Source organism: Gigantopelta aegis, chromosome 3 (assembly GCF_016097555.1).
Source record: "Gigantopelta aegis isolate Gae_Host chromosome 3, Gae_host_genome, whole genome shotgun sequence".
Classification (NCBI taxonomy): Eukaryota; Metazoa; Mollusca; class Gastropoda; order Neomphalida; family Peltospiridae; genus Gigantopelta; species Gigantopelta aegis.
The window spans coordinates 71,211,593-71,233,148 of record NC_054701.1 but is presented as its reverse complement, the minus strand read 5'-3'; positions in this window follow the sequence as shown (position 1 = coordinate 71,233,148).

Below are 21,556 nucleotides of genomic sequence, written 5' to 3'. Positions count from 1 at the left end.
GATACATGCAACAATGTAATGACTACCAAGTCAGAAACGTGTGCGCAGGATTACGCGTTAATTGTGTTATGTGATATTGTAAAACCGTGACCATATTTATAAAGTGAATTTCGAAATATTATTTTAATTACTACCAGCCAAACGACTGAACTCGCTTTTACGTGAAGGAAATGTTTTATTTCACGACGCACTCAACACATTAATTTTTTTATTTACGGTTACATGGCGCCGGGCTTTTACGTGAAGTAAAAAGTAATATAAATATAAATATTATTAATAATTAACCGAAAAGTAGATAAATGAACGAATAAATGATGAATGCTCAATGATAACCTAGCATAAATTGAGATGGAGAAAAGGTAAATAAATAAATAAAAAATAAATGAATAAAAGAAAGAAAGAAAAGAAAAGAAAGAAAGAAAAAGAAAGAAAGAAAGAAAGAAAAAGATGAAAAAAATCCAGCCTCCTCATTGGAGAAAAAAAAGAAAGAAATAAGTAAATAAAGAAACAAAGAAAGAAGAAAAAGGAAACGAGGAAGAAAATTATTAATTGTTAAGAACAAAGAGGAAACAATGGGCATTAAAAGAATAACTCATTTCCCTTAAATTATCAAAGACATCAATTACTGCATTCTTTTTTTGTGATTTAATTATCCTAAATACGAAACGAATGCACAATATTTGTATTGAAATCGTTGCTTTGACCTTACTCGAATAAATACATCCCATTGTGTGTGACAATGAAAAATCAAAAATATGGATTAGTAAGCAAACTGCCAACTTTACAGAACGTGCTCGGACAACATTGCCGATATTTGCATTTAAAGAGATGTTTAACCATGGATATGGTGTTTGTATGACTATTCATGGACTGCGAGAGTAATATTTATTTGATATGTTGGAACATTTTAAAATTAAGACCGCGTTTCTTTGAAAATGGGTTACAATCAGATGCATTGTGTTCGGGAAATAGTACGAAGTCTAGTCATGGCTGAAGAAACAATTCCTACTGATCGCTAAATGAATTAGCGTTAAAGCGACACAGACTTTGGCATTGTATTAGTTAAAAATTGCCATTGGCACCGACTTGCGAATTTTAACTTACATGTAATTATCAGGCCCATAACTAAACCAACTAAGGACTCAAGAACACTAATATAAAAGTCTTCTACAAAATTAGACAAGAAGACATTTTTAAACAAAAAAAGTATTTTTTATATTTGTCTGGATGACCCCCCCCCCCCCCCCCCCCCCCCCCCCCTCTTCCTCCAAATGGGTTCAGTCCTGATTAAGGCTTTTAAAATTGTAGATTACAATATAAAGTGTAATCGCTTTGGCTAAACTGTAATTCCATATAATATACCGTGAATCCTCGAATATTAAAGTCAGGCTTGTATTTTTTTAATGCAAAATTTTCTAACATGTAGTTTTGTTCTAAGGTCATCTTCAAAATAAAATCACTTATGTCACTGAGCAATGGAAAATACACCCTCTTTTCTGTTGTTCTCGCCATTGTGGTTATAGGCCTAAGCTACTGACAAAGTTAGAATAGTAGAAACATGCTTATTTGTAAAGCAAGCCTCTACCAGGGCTTCTATAGAATGTTTATAAAAATACACTAGCCATGGGATCAGTGATTTAAAACATTTACTAGCCATGATTAAAAATTCATTAGCCATACTTTATGTAAATACAATTTTACTGTTAGCAATAATTGGATATGTCACTTAAAGAGGAAGATAGGCCTTTAAAATCCATAGATTGGGGATGGGGGTGGGGTGGAGTGGGGGGCAGGATATTAATATTTACAAAATAGACTTAAATGCAGCATTTGACCAAAAAATATTCATTAACCGTCAGGCAAGGCTATAGTATTTATTCAGTAGCCCATCATTGAATATTACTAGCCATGGGAGTGGGGCTACCATAATCTAGGAGTCCTGCCTCTATTCAAAACATGCCTCTGTCGTGTTTCGCTATGCCCCGATACACGACCTCTACTAACCAAGGCAGTTTTTTCTATTCACTTGGGAGGCCTCTATTCAACAATCTACGGTATATGTATACTAGTATAAGTTTTGTTTTGTGTTCTGTCGAAATTATGGAATTAAGTTATTTTAGGTACAAGTTTTCTTAAGTTACTTGTTATATTTAAAGGGACAGTCCTGAGTTTGCTGCAATTTTTAAGATGTTATCGACTAACAGAGACTTTTGAACGACTGTAATTACATATCAAATATATTTTTCTACATGAAATATTAGTGGCTGTATATTATTAAACGTGTTTTTCATCGTTCTAGTATTTGTACTAGGTTAAATGTCATTTTATTTCCTAAATTATTTTTTTCGTACGTACGAAATCATTTGAAGACGAAATCCAGTTTGGGCTTCTTACAAATATTAAGACGACCAGAAACACATTTAATATACAGACACTGATATTCTAAACAAGAAAATATATTTAATGGGTATTTTTAGACGTTAAAATATTGTATTAGTCGGAAACAACTTACAATGCAGGAAACTCAGGACAGTTCCTTTAATATTACTAAATAATAAAAACATTCTTTTCGCTGTTGGTTTGCTGTTACTTGGAAATAGGTATGCATCAGATTAACCAATGTTAGCAAATGGGATTAAAGAACGGCGTGCGACGATGAAAACAATCGACGTGCATGGTCTAATCTAAATGATCAAAAATAAAAATACGCTCGCGATTGTAGCTTTAAACCAAATTCGGATTCAAAACAAGACGACATTTACTATTGGCACATTTAGTGTTTTTTTAAACACGTTACAACTCCGAATGAAACAATGTGCTGAGGTATGTTTAACATATTATATGCATACATCTTTTCCTTGCTTTTTTCAGTTGTGACACGAATGAAGGAAGGAAATGTTTTATTTAACGACGCACTCAACACGTTTTATTTACGGTTATATGGCGTCAGACATATGGTTAAGGACCGCACAGATATAGAGAGGAAACCCGCTATCGCCACTTCATGGGCTACTCTTTCGATTAGCAGCAAGGGATCTTTTATATGCACCACCCCACAGACAGGATAGTACATAACACGACCTTTGTTACACCAGTTGTGGAGCACTGACTGGAACGAGAAATAGCCCAGTGGTAACACGAATGTTTTGCAGACACTGGTGTCTTTGTGTTCTAAATGTAGGGAACGGTGTACTTTTAAACAATGATTTAACATGTACACTGAGAATAAAACAAACCCCTAAAGAATTAGGATCAACAGATATAATATTTAACAATAGTAATAATTGAATATTTGTTGGGAAATGTCTCATAGCAATGGACAACTAGGTTTTAAAAAACCCACATTAACGACACGAAAGGGAAAACAATGGCATATTATATATTGTTTTGTGGGGAAAATGCATCTAAGAATTATACATGTAAATTCCGTGCTCAAATATTAAACTGAACTGTTATGGAGATTGAGAGATCATAAGATTTAGAAAGCAAATAAAACTGTTTCGATAGATACTCAAACAATATAGGCCTTACAAAAGCCATCTTTCAAAATGTTTAATTGGTACATGTGTACATAATACATACGTTAACATGGTAATACATATATTATAGGTCTCAGCTCTTGGGTGAACGACACACATGTCTCCCGATAGATTGATATTGCGACTGAGAACCTCAAGGGTACGAACAGCAAAGCTGCTCTCCTTGGGACTCTGTTGGGTCTAGAAAAACTTATATTTATAAGATAGATAATAATATTTGTTGACACGTAATTGCCATGATTTATAGTCCTTAGCTGTTAAGCTGGGGGCAACAATTAAAATTCATAGAGTCCTTGATTACCGTAATTTAGTTTAACACTAATTTGTTGATTGCTAGCCCCTAATTAACTAAAGACTAAGGAATCGTATATGTACAACTAAATATAAAAATTGTAATTGAATACAGTTGTAAATGTTGCACTATGACATTATTTAGTACTTTTTCATTTAATTTTCAATTCAGTTTCATGCTAACATTACCTCAGTTCGCTTCCATTGTTAAGATGTTACCGACTAACAGACACGTTTTAACAACAATAAATAGATATTAATTATTTGTTTTTGCATAACACACCAGTGACTGTATATTAAATGTTTCTGATTATCATAGTGTTTGTATTAATTTTATTTCCTAATTCCTAATTTTATTTCCTAATATATATATATTTTACGTACGAAAATACTGGGAGTCGAAATCCACTTTGGGTTATTTACAAGCGGTAGGACTATCAGAAACTCATTGTATGTACATACACCGATATTCTAAGCAAGAATTTGTATTTAATAATTAATTTTAGTTGTTTCGAAATTTTATTAGTCAGAAAGACCTTAGAACGGGAGCAAACTCAGGATAGTTTCTTCTCATAATGTCAAGAACTATCTAAAAAAACGCCTTGAATTTGTATACAGCAAACTGATTACCAAAATACGATTATCTGACCATTGCCTTTGTATTGAAGTCGGGAGACGCCAAAATACCCCAAGAGAAAACAGATTATGTACACTATGTGATAATGAAACAATTGAAGACGAATTCCATTTTATTCTGAGTTGCCCTTTTTACCATGATCTAAGAATAAATTACATAAAGAAATACTTCTACGTCAGACCTTCCGTGTTTAAGTTAATCAAACTATTGAACTCGGAAAATATAAAAACTTTAAACAATCTTGGAAAATATTTATACAAGGCTTTTCTAAGAAGGGAAATGTTCATTAAAAATTAATATATTATGTTTACCCTCCTATTGACATTTTATATACTCTATTCATGTAATTTTGATTGTTAAATATCACACTATGTATATATGCACAACTGTTACTATGATAATAATATTGATGTTTATGTCGCGCCTATAGCCAGGATGGCTTTGGATAATAAAGAATTTAAGATTCAAGAACGTTGTCCTAATTATTTCGACTGTATGTCGTTCCAGGATGGGCGTCAGTTGTTAGTAACTGATGAGAGAGAAGTCCGTACAGTGGTCTTACACCACCTCAAAGACGCAGGCGTTACACCACCCCAAAGACGCAGGCGTTACACCACCCCATGGAATCGTTCAGACGCAGGCTTTACACCACCCCGATGAATGGTTCAGACGCAGGTGTTACACCACCCTGAATCCTTCAGACGCAGGCGTTACACCACCCTGAATCCTTCAGACGCAGGCGTTACACCACCCCACTGAGTCGTTCAGATGCAGGCGTTACACCACCCTGAATCGTTCAGACGCAGGCGTTACACCACCCCATGGAGTCGTTCAGATGCAGGCGTTACACCACCCCACTGAATCGTTCAGACATAGGCGTTACACCATCCCACTGAATCGTTCAGATGCAGGCGTTACACTACCCGATTGAATCGTTCAGACATAGGCGTTACACCACCCCACTGAATCGTTCAGATGCAGGCGTTACACCACCCGATTGAATCGTTCAGACATAGGCGTTACACCACCCATTGAACCGTTCAGACGCACCCGTTACTACACCACCTCACTGAATCGTTCAGACGCAGGCGTTACTACACCACCCCAATGAATCGTTCAGACGCAGGCGTTACACCACCCCAATGAATCGTTCAGACGCAGGCGTTACACCACCCCATTCAATCGTTCAGACGCAGGCGTTACACCACCCCATTGAATCGGTCAGACGCAGGCGTTACACTACCCCATTGAATCGATCAGACGCAGGCGTTACTACACGACCCTTAATCGTTCAGACGCAGGCGTTACACTACCCCATTGAATCGATCAGACGCAGGCGTTACTACACGACCTCACTGAATCGTTCAGACGCAGGCGTTACTACACCGCCCCAATGAATCGTTCAGACGTAGGCGTTACTACACCACCCCACTGAATCGTTCAGACGCAGGCGTTACTACACCACCCCACTGAATCAGTCAGACGCAGGCGTTACTACACCACCCCACTGAATCGATCAGACGCAGGCGTTACTACACCACCCCACTGAATCGTTCAGATGCAGGCGTTACACCACCCCATTGAATCGTTCAGATGCAGACGTTACTACACCACCCCACTGAATCGTGCAGACATAGGCGTTACACCACCCCAATGAATCGTTCAGATGCAGGCGTTACACCACCCCATTGAATCGATCAGACGCAGGCGTTACACTACCCCATTGAATCGATCAGACGCAGGCGTTACTACACGACCCCACTGAATCGTTCAGACGCAGGCGTTACACTACCCCATTGAATCGATCAGACGCAGGCGTTACTACACGACCCCAATGAATCGTTCAGACGCAGGTGTTACTACACCACCCCACGGAATCGTTCAGACGCAGGCGTTACACCACCCCAATGAATCGTTCAGACGCAGGCGTTACACCACCCCATTCAATCGTTCAGACGCAGGCGTTACACCACCCCATTGAATCGGTCAGACGCAGGCGTTACACTACCCCATTGAATCGATCAGACGCAGGCTTTACTACACGACCCCAATGAATCGTTCAGACGCAGGTGTTACTACACCTCCCCACTGAATCGTTCAGATGCAGGCGTTACACCACCCGATTGAATCGTTCAGATATAGGCGTTACACCGCCAGATTGAATCATTCAGAAGCAAGCGTAACACCACCCCAAAACGAAGGCGTTACACCACCCCACTGAATCGTTCAGACGTAGGCGTTACACCACCCCACTGAATCGTTCAGACGCAGGCGTTACACCACCCCATTGAATCGATCAGACGCAGACGTTACTACACCACCCCACTGAATCGTTCAGACGCAGGCGTTACACCACCCCATTGAATCGATCAGACGCAGGCGTTACTACACGAACCCACTGAATCGTTCAGACGCAGGCGTTACTACACCACCTCACTGAATCGTTCAGATGCAGGCGTTACACCACCCGATTGAATCGTTCAGATGCAGGCGTTACACCACCCCAAAACGAAGGCGTTACACCACCCCACTGAATCGGTCAGACGCAGGCGTTACACCACCCCACTGAATCGATCAGACGCAGTTTCGGTTGGAATCGGTACAGAGATGCGAACCCAGTGGCTACCAGCCTCGCGACATGAATAAGTATCTAGTAACATTTTGAGACCTCAGCGCCATGGGTACACGTGTGCCGTCATTAAAGATTGGAGTCAAGACAAAAGTTTTATAAGCATGGGCCCTAATAACTTAAACACTAAATCACAGCGACTAAAACGGTTGATATGTACATAAATATAAACAATAATACTTTGTCTGAACATTGCTTGTGTCTTTTTATGACTTACATATTTTAGTATTGCAATAAAAAAATTAATATAAGTATACTATAAGCATAAATGAAACGTATCTTTAGTTAATTTTGTACGGTACAAATCGTCGGTTTAAATATAAAAGCTCCCAACCCCTTCATAAGGAGACGATAGGTATATGATAATTTTTATATCGAGACCATTGGTGTATAAGACTGGGCTACGTGTCGCCCCCTGAGAGTGTACGTGGCTGAGACTGAGGACGTGCGTGACTCCTCATACTAAGGTCGGTCTGGGATCGATCCCCGTCGGTAGGCCCATTGGGCTATTTCTCGCTTCAGCCAGTGTTATGTGTTATCCTGTCTGTGGGATGATGTATATAAAAGATCCCTTGCTGCTAATCTAAAAGAGTAGCCCATGAAGTGGCGATAGCGGGTTTCCTCTCTCAATATCTGTGTGGTCCGTAACCATATGTCCGACGCTATATAACCGTAAATAAAATGTGTTGAGTGCGTCGTTAAATAAAACATTTCCTTTCCTTTCTAATACTAACACCAGGGCCCGTGCTTATAAAACTCAAGGGTGAATCCTAGGGAGGGGACCAGGGAAACCCTCTGCCGTAACAATAAAGTGCCCCCTTTTTTCAATAAATTGTTTACAATTTTTGACTGAAGTGTCCTTTTGTGGGAGTTGGTCCATGTGCCTATCTGTCCTTGGTCCCTTCCCTAAACTATTTCCTTGAGCCCGCCTTTGAATCTTTAAAGTCCAGGCACAAAACTATACTAAAGTCTTGGAGACTTGGACATAATGTTGTGTCTGAACCTTTAATACACATACCCACTCAGCTATTTCGGGAATGTAATTTGTATGGGTGTAACATACCTGTCATGGTCAGAACTCTCTGGTGAAGTCAGAGTTTGTGTCCACGACAGGCATGCTTGGGCAGTTTTCTAATGGAATAACGCCAAAAATTACCCATACTCATGAGTGAAACTTTAATAAGACCGTGGATAATAATCACAGTTTTATTATATATATATATATATATATATATATACACACAGTCAAACCTGTCTTAAGCGGTCACACAAGGGAGTAGATAAAAGTGGCCGCTTAAGACAGGTGGCCGCTGAGTACAGGTTGCCACATATATAGTCTTTAAAACATTTGTTGTTGTTTCTTGTTTTACCGTCTGTACTGCTAATCAATGGATGTGTGCTTCACATTTGACTATAAATCAACTTTTGACATGTCGCCTCCTTCAGAAATAATGCAATGGAATGTATTAAATTAACCGTTTTCAACAAGTTTGTTTTCTTTTTCCATTTGATTATTTAATTCCTACTTCATGCGGTGTATTATCATAGTAAGTGAATCTATAAATGTCAAGCGTAGCCTGGCCAGAGGCAATTAGATGCATGCGAGAGTCATACTTTCTTAATTGATACACAGTCGAGATGTCGGAACTGAATGGGTACTAGTATTCCTGAAGGTGTGAAGATCGGTTATTTGCTGCACCTTATCACTGTTGTTAAAATATCGCTTTTATATAATAGTAAAACTTTACTGTGGCCGCTTAATACAGGTATTTTAGCGATTTGGGCTCCGATTTAGGTGGCCGCTGACCGCGTTAGACAGGTGACCGCTTATTACAGGTGCATTTACATTATAAATCGTTTGGGAGGAAAAAAGTGGCCGCTTAAGGCAGGTGACCGCTGAGTACAGGTGGCCGCTAAGACATGTCTATGTATGTATGTATGTATGTATGTATGTATGTATGTATGTAAAACATGCTTCACGCTGAATGCAAGGGATACGCCAATTGATAAGTATACAGAATCATTCACTGTACTCTTCATGCATAGAAAGCCAAAGTAATCGAAAGAAATTACTGAAGATTTGCTATGGCGTATTGAGCGACATGTCTATTTTGTAATGATTTATATGATTTGCGTACTTAATCCAGTTTATGCTGAAATGCACACAAGGCCGTTGGTGATTTAATGGACCTAAACTATTCTGCAGATATTGAATTTTTATAATCCAAAATAGCTGGGTGTGTCTGCCTATAAAAAAATTCACTGCATTCTAAAGTGACATAAATTTTGTGGTGTGTTTTTACACAGTGATTGCACAAGGGATTGTATTTCAACCATTGGGGGATGGTCAGCTTTGTTCACAACACCAATTCAAACCCCAGAAAGCAGAAATATGTCAACAATGTAGATTAAATAATTACGAAATCGTCTGCATTGTTCGTTTGCTTGGGTGGTTCCCGCCGAATCCTCGAGGAAAGGGCAATGTTTGATGACGGGAAACACTTCCCTATTAAGAGAAATCAATTTAGTCTAATAGTAGTCTCTCCGCAAAAGGAAAAATCCACAAACAAATTTATCTGCGGCATGTTCGCAAGAAACCAAGCTGAAAGTTGTATGGACATGATCGAAAGAACTTCAAAGGAGCCTTCGGCATCAGTGGCACGTGCGCAATGGGAAACTACAGAGGTGAAAGCAAACAGGGTTGCGTTTGGGCGGAGGTATCCGTTTGCTGAAGACATTCCAGGGCGGAGTGGGTTGCAGTGCGGCTCGCATACACACAGCCGTGGTTGCCGCAGATAAGATGGTCTCTCACCGCATTTATTTTCTCAAAGTGTGTGTTTTAGATGGTTTTTTATCCTACAGAATTATTTGTTATACATGTATCAGATGTATGTACCTGTCAGACCTGTTTAGAGTTTGCATGCACTTAGCTTTGACGTATGTTAGTAACCCCCAAGAATGGAAACCAAATTCACAAGTTTACAAGGGTATTCGGGACGGATGGGGTGAGCTTTGAGTCTTATCCACCCCAATTTTATGATGAAATGCACATAATACTAGTAGGCACTACAACTGAAAATCGTCACCAGTAAGGGGCGGGACGTAGCCCAGTGGTAAAGCGCTCGGTCGATGCGCGGTCGGTCTGGGATCGATCCCCGTCGGTGGACCCATTGGGCTATTTCTCGTTCCAGCCAGTGCACCACGACTGGTATATCAAATGCCGTGGTATGTACTACCATGTCTGTGGGATGGTGCATATAAAAGATCCCTTGCTGCTAATCGAAAAGAGTAGCCCATGAAGTGACGACAGCGGGTTTCCTCTCTCAATATCTGTGTGGTCCTTAACCATATGTCTGACGCCATATAACCGTAAATAAAATGTGTTGAGTGCGTCGTTAAATAAAACATTTCTTTCTTTCGTCACCAGTAGGAAGCCATTGACTTCTTTGAATAGATCTATACTGTTTTATTATACATGTAGAACTTTTGTACTGATCATTTAGCTGTTAATTCAGCCATTCGATATATATTTCGTGTCAGGGTGTTACTAATCGATAATCCATTCGATTTCCAGCCGGTACTAGTTTACGGTTGAGGCCATCAGTTATTATATGTATCCCCCCCCCCCCCTCCCCGTTTAAAGATATATCAGACAGGCCTATTGACCTATTACGTTTAAAACATCTTTTCAAAATTTAAAACAAAACAAAACAAAAAACCAACAAAATATATAACCAAACCAAAGCAAAAAAAAAAAAGAAGCAAAACAAGAAGAAGAAGAAATAAACTAACAAACAAATAAACAGAAGTTCATCACACTGATTTGCCTATTTAATTATAACAGTTTTTTCTACTTCTTTAAACATTAAAGCCATTCGTGATATTTTAAGACATAATAAGTCTGGTAGGTGCTGAGTTCGTATCCTAGTATCGGCTCAATATCGAATTAACCCACAGCTTAATAAGTGATCACGAGTAAGCCCACTACACATGTACACTTCTTTCGAAAAAAATCCCTTGATGCTGTTTGAAAAATGTAATGGGTTTCCTCTGAAGATTACGTATCACAATGACCAAATGTCTGACACCCAACAGCCGATGATTATTTAACCAATATGCTCTAGTGGTGCCATTAAACAAAACAAAAATTTCTCGCTAACCTCTGCTTGAATCTTATTTGGATTTAAGCACTTAGTACCTTAAATGGATAAAAATAAAATAAACAATACTATCCAATAAAATCCAGATAAGCTCACAAGCTATAAAACAAAACAAAAACCCAAAACAATCATACCCGATTGCTATTGTGGGGCGGGACGTAGCCCAGTGGTAAAGAGCTCGCTTGATGCGCCGCCGGTTTAGCATCGATCCCCGTCGGTGGCCCCATTGGGCTATTTCTCGTTCCAGCCAGTGCACCACGACTGGTGCAACAAAGGCCGTGGTATGTACTATCCTGTCTGTGGGATGGTGCATATAAAAGATCCCTTGCTGCTAATCAAAATGAGTAGCCCATAAAGTGGCGACAGCGGGTTTCCTCTCTCAATATCTGTGTGGTCCTTAACCATATGTCTGACGCCATATAACTGTAAATAAAATGTGTTGAGTGCGTCGTTAAATAAAACATTTCCTATTTAAGGATTTTAAATACGGCACCAGGTTCAAGTTTGTTTCTTTGATTTGTGTTGGCTACCATTGGCGAACGGGCTCCTATGTTGTAGGGGAGTAGGCTGGTTTCTGCCCGAATTAATAACAAATGCCCGAATCTGGATAACAATATTTATTCATATTAGAATTACTACCAAACAGCTATACAGGGTTGCAAACGAATCACTACGCATTTTTACATGGATTAATTTTAAGGGTAGAATGATGGAAATGCATGATAAAAAAGATTAACACATTTTAACACATAAATGAATTGAATTGAATTGAAAATACCACCAAATCAAATCCCATAGACAACAATAGTAACACATGTGGCTAAAACTCTTACCTGCAGTGTATCAGTCGACACATACGCCATGGATACAAATACTACCACCCCTCACCCTTAAAGTAAATCAGAAAAAAATGGTTTCAAGCGCAATGGTATTTGGTATATTGAAACTAGTTCAAATTAAATTACAAGAATTTACTGGCCAGATGAACTAACATTTTATCATAACAAACACTGTCACATTTTCCACCAATGGCATGACTTGTGGTATTAACTGCTCAATCAAAGGTAGGTGCACGTTGACCTTTGACCAGTCTGATGTTATTTGGTTTAGTACTACCTAAACCATTGTTTTTTAGACGCTCAATTATCGTTTTTGATTCTTACAAAATCTCCAGTTGACTTCATTCAATAAATGACCATAATCCGAGCATATTTTCCTGTAATAATAAACGTCAAAGACTTTTTAAAAAACCAATAGTTTGTCGTTCTGTTAGTAGAAGTGGTCTCGGTATGGTAGATATTTTCGTTAGTGTTAACAATTCTTGATATATAAAACGTTTTCAAATAGGAACGCCTTCTAATCTCTTATCGGCCTTCACCGATTTTAACGATATTGCAGAGTTTGTGAATTCCAACCCGATTATTCTGGAGGGCAGAGCAAACATCACATTTTATAAAGACTGCCAGAATGCTTTTATTGTTTTTGTTCATAATATTTTGTGTTCAGTCTTTGTGACGAATTTGTAACAAAACGAATATTTTATAATGTTAATATTTGTTTGGCAATACGCCTATGTATAATTCGAATTGGCGGCTCAAAGATATCACCCGAATTACAACATTTCTTAATTTAGAAATTCTTACGTTGTTGAATAGTCAAAAGAATTGCGACGCAGAATATTGTGTTTTGTTTGCTAATTATTGTTTAGTTCCACTACCAATTAGAGAATAGGTATGTCTTAAATTATTTAATATTATGCATCCAGACTCCTCCTCTCTCTTGCTGGCTAAACATCAAACATTATAAAAGTGAATCTACAATGTATTGACATCTAACATCATACATTTAGTGAACCTACAATATTTTGACATCTAGCATAATTATTTACTGTGGTTCCAATGTATAGAATTATCACTATCTTGTTTCTACTCAAAATAACACTGAAATATTTTTTAATATATCTGTAAAAACACTTAAGAAACAATATTATATTATTTTTGGAACTGTTTTTCCCAAATCTCTTATTTTATAATTCTTGAATTGAAATTGAGTCCTGTAACATACGGGAAATCATTTTGTTTTATTTCTTCGAAAATGTTGATATGTTTAAAATAGTACACAAATGGATAATTATGATCACTTTGACAAGTTATTCCATTCATTCATTCATTCATTCATTCAATCAATCAATCACTCATTCGTTCGCTCATTCATTCGTTCATTTTCTGTCCAGCTGTCCGTTATTCGTGTATTGCTGTTGTTAATTGCAAAATGTGAGAAAATATATTAACATAGGTATTCCTTGTTTAAAATCACACGTTAACAAAATTAATATTGTTAAAAAACGATAGGAATTATTTTGTCCAATTGTTTTGTAACCAGGTGGAATTTTCGTGATTTTAAGCTATTGCACTGCACTGTACACAAACACCCATCATTGAGTTTTAATCAGTGGGTTCACACTTTGGATCAGTAACTGTAGCTTGGGATGGTATTTGACTGTTGACCACTGACCTGTGACACCGACCATGGCTCTGCAATTGGCTAATTTGGCCAAACCAACTGGTGACTAATTACTCTTTTTAAAATCTTACCTGGCAAGAAGACATGTTTTTCTTTCCCTTAAAGTTCGCCATCTTTGAAATCCTGAGGTTAGTTTTCTTTATCTTTTCTTATTTGCACTTCTTTATACTAATATGCATAAAGTCAAACATCATTAAGAAGTAATTGTAGTTTTGTAAATTATAGTTAATATTAAATATAAATCTGTGCGAAGGATTAGACATAAACGTTATTTAGTTTAGAAGTAATGCTGGCTTATTTAATAGTTGGATTATACATGTAATTATATCTAAGATGTATATAGGTGTAATAATTAAAGTATAATTATAATAAACTTTGTGGTAGCTTAATGATTAATAATTAATAGTATTCATTTAGCATGTCAATAAGAAATAGAAAATGCCTGTATTTGTATATATTATGTATGCTATGCAACAGGTGTGATCCATGTTTTAGTATTACTTTATTTGTTTTATAGTTAACTGATCAAGACCTTCACTCTCTGTGTCGCCCTTACGCCCACAGCGAAAGGTAGACTATTGTTTGTTTCTTTAGGTCACAGCCCGTGCAGTATAATCACTGCTCGTGCTAATTGTGTACTGTGTAAATGTGTATTTGTTTTATTATATTATGAATGTAACTTAGTTTAGATTATTTATTAATGTTTAGTTTTATACATTGTGAATATGTTACCATGGGTTATTTATTAATGTTAAATTAATAAATATTTAATTATATGCTTGAAGTAGCATTTATTCAATTAGTTTATCTAATTGTGTTTTCTTTATTTAATCAAGAGTATTCTATTTTTTTTTGTATAAACATACTGCAGAGAGTATATTTGTATAACTTAAGACTATATTTGTACAACTTTAGTATCATTTTATGCGAATGTATGTATCATGGTGTTTTATATGTTTTAAGATTATTGTTATTGTTTTACAGGGTTTTGCCATAGACTACCCTCAATAAAGGACCCTATCAAATTGCTTTCGTCTGTTGTTGGCGATTAGTAATAGTAACAGTTACTTAACTGTTGTTGTGTCAGAAAATCGTATTTGAACAAGCTCAATTCAGGGAAAAATATCCGCCCGGTCCCCCCTTCCCCTAACCCTAACCCTAACCTTAACTCCAACCCTAACCCCAACCCTAGCCCTAACCCCAGCCATAACCCCAACCCCAACCCTAACCCTAACCCTAACCCTCAACCCTAACTAAAAATAATGGAGGGGACCGGGCGGATATTATACCCAATTCAGTTGTGATAACAGTATTATTGTACGAAGGTAAGACTGAGTGAGCTAATTATCTTGTCTGTTCAGAACTGTTGTTATATTCATTCATAACAAACACACGACATCAGAAAATAGGTGTTATGTCTTTTTATTACTCGCATTAAGTGTTTTTTAACAAATGTAAATTTACTAATATTTTAGCTAATAGAAAACATTAAAACATATTTGGACCTCAAAATATACATTAAAGTATTTACGTTATAATCAAATCTAGCAGTTCACCTCGGCTTTAATTACAATTACATGCCTTACTTTTAGTGTAAAATACAAATTTGTTTTTGGTTCAAACTATGTTGTTTTTTTACTGTCAGTCGAAAACCGTGGTAAATAAATAATATTCTCGAAGCAATTAATTACACACACTTCATTTACATCATTTCCATGACAAAAATTATGGAGGTTCCTCAGTGATCCTGTCCAGTTATTTAAAAATGTTTCTTGGCCGCGCCTGATCCATGTTATCTGCTGATTAAGTTCAATGCAGCGTCAATGAGGTGTTAATTCTTTAATTCAGTCTTTTTTCCCCTGGTCTCAATGACCTTTGTCTCCAGGGTTACAATGCATGTTTTCTCAATGACGAGAATTCTAAAAGGACAAAACCTTTTCATCTTTCCCGAGCTTCACATTTGTAAACAATTTGTGTGCACGTATTGCATTAGGTATCCGATTCACTTTCGTCACATAGTTTGAAAACAGAAGCCATTTATTACATCATATTATGTGTTGAATACCTCGGTTCGTACGACGACAATATAGCTATTGTATCTGTTATGTTTACGCATGACATGCAGATCTAAGGTGCATATTTTGTTTCCGCTAATATGCATTGCTTAAAAATAAATGAAAAGAAAAAAAAAAACTTCCAAGGAAAATGATTACGCAAAACTAAAACTGTCCAGCTTGGAAGAGTGGATTGTGTTTAACAAAACCGGATGTAAATGGAAGTGATGAAGCCTACCGGTTTAGGCAGGGTACTGGATTAGAGAATTTGTTTAATGGGGGTACATTGGGATTTAACTACTGAATAGTCCAAGGATAAACAATGTCGACTAAATAAATTCAGTACGAAAACATGTTTAATGGTAACAAAGTGGATTCATTTAGATGTACGACATGAAATATATTTATTACTAAAACATTACTATTGTTTTAATGGTAATAAAGTAGACCTGATATTACATGGAAAATATATATTTTTTTTAACAGGTGCAAGTTTTAAAAATTTTATCATTGGAAGAATTGTTAAATTGTCATTACGTATTGTTTTTAAACGGGATATACAGCTAGTTATTTCAGCATCGTCGTCGTCATCGTTATCATCATCATCATCATCATCATCATCATGTCTAGACCTGTTTGTATGCCTGTCTGTAAAATCCTTGTCATTTCTAGCTACTTATAATTTTGAATAAATAATAATCACATTTATACCACATAATAATTTTTTAAAGTTAGTTTGTGGTACACATAAGTTTTGGAAAAGTATACAATGTTCATCACTTTGTGTGTCCCGTTTATTGGCATAACGGATGGACTGTCCTTATGGTTCTTGCCAATACTAATATTAATACACAACAGATGTTATGTCAATAGCTTTGGCAATCGAAAAGAGTAACTAGCGATTCTCGTCTCCGTGAGACACAATGTGTCACAATTACAATAGTACTAAACCGAAAAACCGGAATCGTAACAAAATGTGGCTCCTAACAGAATGAATGTTTAAAATGAACATTGTGTTCTCATGAATGGAGCGATTTACACATTTGTTTGATAAGTAAATTCTGTGTTTATCACCATCAGCACAGGGAAAGCCTAAAGTTATCGATACTCGAACCGACTTTGGCATTTAAAGCATACGTGCCACTTCTTCCGATATGGTTCAGCCCATTCTTATATAGACATCGCCTGGGCTCTGTAAACACTGCCCATCAGTCGTTCGAAACATGCCTGGCGACACGCTTCGGTTTTAGACTTTAGGTTTGGGAACAGTGCCGGTACCCTGCGCACTTTCACTTGACTGCTTGTGCTTTATTACTTTATGACCAGAGGCGGATCCAGAAAATCCACTGAGGGTGGGGGCAATGACATGAGGCGGAATACCAAGGGAATTTTGGGGGAGATATGGAGGGGGATCGCAAAAAAAGAGAGAAAATTAATATATAATAAAATTATAACTGTCGCAAAATTTAGGTGGAGTGGGCCGGGCCCCTGGTGCCCCCTAGATCCGCCTCTGATGGCGTTTAATATTACCATATTTATCAAAGACGGTATTATTGTGCGTTACTAACAAAATCAACACTAGACGCGCGCGCACGTGTGTGTGTGTGTGTTTTAATGTTTCACCTGTATAATGCACAATACCGTTTTATTCAGTAAAAGGGGCAATATGAAGGATATTTTTAATAATAAGTATATCATAGATTATTTATAAATACTCTCATCTCGAAGTTGCTTGTGCTAGCCGGTAAGTTTGAAATATCGTTACATTCGAGACAATTAAACAAACGTATCTTGCGAGGGGAAAAACCTCCAACAAGATGAAAATTGCGATAGCAAGTTGTCGACCTAAATAATCACACAATGGTTGTGTTTTTGAAGTTGTATTATATGGTGAGAAAATCAAGGATCCGCCCCTTAAATTTTGCGACAGTTATAATTTTATTATATATTAATTTTCATTTTGTTTACGATCCCTCTCCAAACCTCCCCCAAAGTTCCCTTGGCATTCCGCCTCATGTCATTGCCTCCCCCACAAATGGATTTTCTGGATCCGCCACTGGAGTCTAATTAATTAAATCAAATTTAGCCTAGACGCCCTCCTGAATCCACCTGTTAATGGTTAATGAGAAAGAAGACTGTGTAGCAGACGTAAATACCTAGACTGAGATGCGAACCCAGACCCCTACCAGCCTAGGGTTACTTAGATTACACAGGCTCATATTTCACCGACGTGTTAATTATAACGTGCCGATTTTACCGTCAACCGTATTTGCGGACACTGAGTGAATTTTGATTTGTCTGAGATAAGTGTGATGTAAAACAGGTCCCTTTGTCAGCACAGGATTTCCGTCCTCTCACATTCTTTCCATTTCACTTGCGACTGGCATCGCGCGCCGTAAAGCCGCAACACAAAACTATCTTTGTGTCGAGGCGCTAGCCAAAACAGCTTTCCATTGTAATATTTTTTTAAGGTCAAACCAAAAAAGAGATTTTGGAACAGTTTTGGGCACGTGCTCCGCGAACAAGAAAGAGTGGCGGAATATAAACGAAAACTGTCAAGAAGTACTAGAGTGCAGGTTGTAACAACAAGAGGTTTCGCCATAGATGCACGCACGATGTTCCGAGCACTTAGTTGACGTCAGTGATAAATTTGAGATATTTGTCGCATGAACATTTCATGCCAAAACATGGCACTTTTCCCCCTGACAAAACAAAAGATGGGTTAGCAAGAACTGCGTTTGCTGAAACAATGGGACATGCAGTTGTTTAATCTCGGATAGCATTCTATGCATCAGGCTGGAAGTCGCATACAAACAAATGCATACGGGTCGTGCGTCTTTCAGTCTACGTTCAAGTTTGTAAAACTCGCAGAGTTAAGTTCATTTGTAGAGCTTGTTGGTCTTAAAACACAGAGATTTCGAAGTACAAAAATATCTCAGTACAGAAAACGTGTTTGACATGGCTCTGTATACTCATACACGTGTATTTTAAGACTATTACTCAACGCGATATATGTTTAAAACCGTGTAAAATATGTCTTGTTTATTTGAAAGTATTTGACGGGACACTGTCAGTGCGATGGTCTGAGGGATGACATTTGATGATCTGGAGGACCTGAACCTGTTTCCAGTCTTCTTGGTATAATAACAGGGAAAAGTGGGGTGCGCATGTCCCCTACCTCCACCACCCTGCGGCCCCTGAACAATATTAAAATAGAAAATAATTTGTATTTTAATTTTTTCAAAGGTATGTTTCTCGATAATGTAGTATGATACCAAGATGAAGTGAAGTTGATTAATTTAAACAATTTAGTACAGTTAGGTCAATACGTCTGTATTATTTTGCCAAAGAATCCATTCGTGTTTGGGTTTATATTACTATTCCTTTACACACCAAACATAATTAATTTAAAAAAACTCCCAAACAATAACCATAAGGTAAATCTTCCTACATAACTATAAGAATATTGTATGGGAAATCCCTTTAAATGTTTTTAGTGTTCCCGACTTTAGCTATGGATACAACTTAGCTCAACGAGATTGGTTAATCTCACTTTTTGTGAGAACGGCACTGTGGCCGATAATTTAAAATTAGAATGTTTTTGTGTGTTTCTTTGACCAATAATTTAAAATTAGAATGTTTTTGTGTTTCTTTGACCGATAATTTAAAGAGAAATTCATGAGTTTGTTGCAATTTTTAAAATGTTATCGACTAACAGAGACTTTTTAACGATTCTGATCGTACTAATATTTGTACTAGGTTAATTTTCATTTTATTTCCTAAAGTATATTTTTTCGTACGTACGAAATTATTTGAAAACAAAATCGAGTTTGGGCTTCTTACAAATATTAAGACGACCAGAAAAACATTAAATATACCTACAGACACTGATATTCTAAACAAGAAACAATATTTAATATGTAAATGTAATCGTAAAAATATTTTATTAGTCGGAAACATCGCACAATGCAGCAAACTCAGGAATGTCCCATTAAACTTAGAATGTTTCTTTGAGTATGTACACACATGCACACACATACACACACACGCACGCATGCACACACACAAATGATCTTATGATCCGTGTACTTTTCTGTATGAATGTTATTTTATTCGTTACATTCAAATTAGTTTGCACTTATCCAATGAAAGATTCACGAAACCAGATATGTATACAGTAGCAAACATCCGAAATCCCGTTAAACCGTGTTCTTTACTGATCCGGATACTGGTTAGTTTACAAACTAACAGACTTTGTTTTGTTTCGAATTTAAAGTGTTTTTTCTCTCATGTTTTGTTAAAGGAGGTTTGTTGAATTTGTATTTGGTATATTAAAAACTAGCCAAGCAGCTGCAAACAAAAACAATACATGCATGTACTGTTGCGTAGGCCTATGCAAATCAAATGCATAGATGACAAAGTGTGCTAGCTCTTATCTATTAGTAATAGGGACCCTGGTACATTTGGACTACTTCTATTAACTTTTAAAAATGGAAATAACCATGCTATTTGCTAATAAAATGTAATGAATCATGAAATTATTTTGCCAAACATCATGTGTTTTCAGTTTTGATTGAAAATTTAATATATAGGAATCGGAAAATGCTAAAAACTAGAATGGGGTAGGGATTATATATTAATTCGTCTTTCAGCTACAAAATCATCAGAGCTCTCGCCATTTCCGACTTTTATGATAAAAGAACATTTAAAACAAAACGCAAGGAACAGCTTCCAATCATAATAAGGAAATTAAGAAAGCAAATAAAGAATAAAAAACACAAGCAAATATTTGCTGAGAAAAAAAGAAAGATAATAAAATGAGACAAAATTGGAGAATTTAGTTTTTATGCGTTTTGTTGTCTTTGGTGAAAGTGAGTTAACACTCATCACCTGGCACCTCTTCTGTTGTCTCAAGGCACGTGTAATTTATTCGCCATGTTTTAAAATTCACAAAATTCATGCTGGAGTGAAGTTTGTGTTGCTTTGTTAACCGCGAGGAAGACGGTCAACACGCAAGGTAGTACGAGCTGACAGGGATTACACCAGTGATGCCAAATATGAATCTTCTGTTGAAATAATGTATCCACATTATGAAGGTTTTAAACAGGAAACAGGTGTCAAGATATGAAAAAAGAAAAATGTAACCGAAGTAGTGAAGGTTCAACATTCAACAAGATTCATATGATTTTGATTCTTGTGTTTTAAAGAACAAATGCTTTAGAAACCGTAGAATAAAAAACTACGTTTAAAATTAATACCCTTCCCTTTTTGTACACAGTCATACCTTTGACGGCGACACAACGTTCTCCTCCTATGCATAAAACTGTACTAAATGGATGTCCTATTATATAATACCTTACATTATTTTGTTTTTCAACATCATATTTTCTTGTGTACCCTAGTCTTCACCGCGGTAATCAGAGCCAGTTTAAGGATTCGTGAGGCCTGTAGCACAAATAACAGCGGGGTCCCCTTCCTAGGACATATATTTTGCAACCCCCTCGGGGAGAGGGGAAAAATAACCTATGGAAAATAAATCTACACAACACCGCGGGGTCCTCTGAAGCGCGGGACGCGTAGCACGTGCTACATGTACTACCAGGATAAACTGGCTCAGGGGTAATAATATAGCGTGAGGTTTTGGTGTACGGAAATAATATGGCACATTTTGCAATTACAGGTGTCACCAGTTGGGCAGGATATGCTTAGCTTTTGCAAACCCT